We start from the raw sequence: 4172 nt of genomic DNA on the forward strand, positions 1-4172 counted from the left end.
TTCTTAGGTTTCCTGGTAAGTCCAGGGTCGAACATAGGGACTACTAAGTAGATATGCGACAAACTCTTCGATTCTATTGCGATGGTAAATAAATGAAGTGGATAGTGTTTTGAGTGAGATTTTTCTTAAGTGACAGAGTTGAACGCAGAATGATGAAAGCGTAGAGTTACAATAAGTATGCGATGAAGGGTTGAGAAGGGGTTTAGCTAACATTTCCTAAGATTATGCATAAATTATGCGATCATGCTACACACAAATATCAGTACTACATTTCTCAATGCAGAATGCCATAATTCATATTTCTAGGATGCATGCGATGTATATGCAAAATAGTCGATAGGACTTATTTCTAAGTCTCTACTCTAGCCTATGTGATGATGAATGATGCACATATAAAACAAGGTGATCGCATACTATCAATCCTATTTCTAGGGCGCATGCGATGTGTAAATAGCAATAGAACTTATGTCTAAGTTTCTACTTCTTGCTTATGCCATCTAATCTGACTCTCTCAAGCCTAGATTCTATCTTTAGACTACTTTCTCAAGTACGTCCAAAGGTTAATGATGCATACATAAGACAAGATGATCACATAAAATGTAAATCTTAAGTCATGCTAGCTAAGTACTTCTCAACCCATTCAGAAATTTAGGTACTCATGCGTGGTATGGAGAGATTGAACATATATTGAAATGAGATTTCCATTTTTTGCAAATAAAGTACTGAATACAAAATAACAAATGGATTTAAGAGATAACAAGCCTAGTAAGCAATGTCTTGCTTCCCCTGGCCTTTTACACTGCTCTTTTATCACTTCAACTATGTTCTCAATGTGGATTCTTGCTCTCCCAAGGGTTGGCCCTCTCTTCTGTATGTTGCTTTCCGGCAGTCTCTCGATCTGTCTGAGAGCCATTTCTCTTGGCTTTGCTCTTCTTCTTGCTCTCTCTGTCTTTTATGTATATGTATGAGTATATGCGTGAACAGACTAACTGATTAACTCATTTTACACTGGTGGCCTTCGGTATTTATAGATTTCAAGGTGAAGCAACCTTTCTTGCTAATGATTGCAATGATTGGCGGCATTAATTCCCCTACTCTGTTGTGTCGTTTAATGGTCACCAAAAGTTGAGAGTACTTGGTACAGTGTGGCTTTTAACGACTTGTCAACTAAATTCAGAATTGACTGTTATCAGCTTTCCGTCCCATCATGATTTATTACGTTGTCGCCTTGATACGAGGTCTTTATGCGGCCACCTTTTTAAGAAACTTCTCACGATCACTGACTTGCGATCACAATCTTCAAGCATGTTGATGCATTGTGCCTTTGGATCGCAATTTCATATGCGCCATCGCATTGTGCCTACACAAAATAGATAAATTAATTGCTTTTATGCGATGAGCGCTTGCGATCGCAATTCCTTTCAGTTTAGTGTTTTCGGACATGATATTGCGTATTTTACCATCGCATTCTTTCATTGTTTTACTTATTTGAGCTATAACAACTTGTATTTCTACCAGTTATCACACCCCCAAATTTAAAACAATGTTTGTTCTCAAGCATAAACTAAAGATTTTCGTTAAAAAGTCAACCTTCTTTACCCTACCTAGACTTCTCAAGGTGCCTTATTCAAAGTTCATGAACCAATGCCTTCTTAATTTCTATTTTGATCTCTTCCTAAAATATTTCTAATCTTTTAGGGACCGCAAGTTTAACCTAAAAAAAAAAAAACTTTACTCGTTTCCAGGACATCACATGATTTATTTCAAACTTTCTCTAACCGGGGTGTTCCAAGTGATTTTTACCCTTGCACGATTCAGATATTTTTTTTAATTGAATTTCTAAAAGTAATAAGGCTAACAATACTAGCACCCTCAACTTTACACACAGCAATGTCCCAATTGCTGAGAGACGAAATAACTCATGCGATGAACTTAGGAAATTTCATAAAAATCGTTTTGAAGGAAAGCTAGCGGACCGCTAAATTTTAGAAATGTTTCATGAATTGATTGTTCTGAAATTAATTTGACTCTAGTACATGCGGTAAGAAATAAAGGCATGAATTTCATCATTGAAGTCATAATTGGTACGGGGCAAATGCGGTGACTAAATAAAGTAATAAAAAATTCAAGATTGAGTCAAACTAAAAAGGATGCGATAGTAGACTTTAGCAATATTAAATTAAAATGCGAGGAGTGCAAAATTGAAATAAGATGAAACAAGGAAAGATACAACCCCTAAATTTGCTTTATCGCCTGCATCAGTTTTGATCGCATCCTTTCTTGTGGTGGGCTGATTCCTTGATTGTGATTGGCTGATCGAACCGGTCGCGTGTTTTGAGGTTATCATGTTGCTCCATCGCAATCATTTACTATGATCAATGATAAATATCAAGAGGATAAAAAGTTATGAAAGAAAGAGATGTCATTTCTAAAGAGTAGTGGTTTCAAAAAGTAAGATAGATTCATGAAAAAAAAATATCAAAAGGATACTCAAAAAAAGATTCGTCCCTGATGAGTGTGTGTTGCTTATCAACACAGGTACTACTCGTTTCTTCTTCATTCTGGATTCCTCAGGTCCATGGAGGTTTTCTCGCATTGAAAATCTCCTCCATGATACATCTTGACTCTTTGTCCATTTACCTTAAATGCGTTGATCCCTTCTTCATTTGTTAATTCGACTGCACCGTGCGGGAATACTTCTTTAATTATGAATGGACCGGACCAGCACGATTTCAATTTTCCCAGAAAGAGTCGTAGCCTAGAATTGAATAGCAAGACCTTTTGACCTACCTGGAGATTCCTTTCACACAGTCACTTATCATGCCAACGCTTTGTATGTTCTTTGTAGATTTTGGCATTTTCATCCGCCTGTAGCCTCCATTCGTCCAGCTCGAGTAACTGAAGTTTTCTCTCCTCCCCTGCAACCTTTAGATCAAAGTTAAGCTTTTTCACTGCCCACAGTGCCTTATGCTCTAATTCAGCGGTAGATGACATGCCTTCCAAACACCAACGCATACGGGGACATGCCTATGGGTGTTTTATAGGCAGTCCTATATGCCCACACGGCATTGTCAAGCTTCATGGCCCAGTCCTTTCGTGAGGGATTCACCACCTTTTCTAAAATCAACTTGATTTCTCTATTAGAAACCTCGACATGTCCATTTGTCTGAGGATGATATGCGTTGGCAATCTTGTGATGGACATTGTATTTGAGCAGTAGTTTGTTAATGATATGATTGACAAAGTGGGTTCCTTCATCACTTATTATGGCACGTGGGATGCCAAAACGAGTGAAGATGTTTCTCTGTAAGAATTTGGAGACTGTTGCCGCATCGTTTACGATGCATGACACCGCTTCAATCCACTTGGAAACATAGTTGACGGCCAAATGAATGTATTTACGACCATTTGAAGGTGGAAATGGTCCCATGAAATCTATGCCTCAAACGTCGAAAAGTTCCAATTCCAATATAATGTTCATCGGCATCGCATTTTTCTCTGAAATGTTTCCAGTGCGTTGGCACTAATCACATTTCATAGAATAGTCTCGTGCGTCCTTAAACAGAGTTGGCCAGTAATACCCGCTTTGTAAAACTTTTGCTACCGTGCGCTATCCCCTGAAATGTCTGCCATAGGGTGAGTCATGACATTGAAAAAGTATGTGCTGAAAAGCAGTCTCTAGCACACAGTGTCTCAAGATCTGGTCTGGTCCCCTTCTGTAAAGATTCGACTCGTTCCAGTAATAGGATTTACGTTCATGAATGAGTCACTTCTTTTGGTGGGATGTGTAATTTTCGAAAATTGTTTGCAGACCAAGAAATTGACAATATTTGCATACCAGTGTAGTTCTTCAATTTTAAGCAACTGTTCGTCCAAGAAGGACGCGTTCACCTCCGACTGAATGCGATCCACTTCAGGATTCTCTAATCTCGATAAATGGTCAACGATTTGGTTCTACGTTCCCTTGCGGTTGATTATCTCCATATTAAATTCTTGGAATAGGAGAACCCATCGGATTAGCCTTGGCTTCACATCTTTTTTTGTCATTAAATATCTTATTGTCAAGTGGTCGGTGTGAACTATAACTTTGGATCCCAATAAGTAAGGTCTGAATTTTTCAATTGCAAAGATTACCGCTAGAAGCTCCTTCTCTGTGGTGGTGTAGTTTATTA

Source organism: Benincasa hispida, chromosome 12 (assembly GCF_009727055.1).
Source record: "Benincasa hispida cultivar B227 chromosome 12, ASM972705v1, whole genome shotgun sequence".
NCBI lineage: Eukaryota > Viridiplantae > Streptophyta > Magnoliopsida > Cucurbitales > Cucurbitaceae > Benincasa > Benincasa hispida.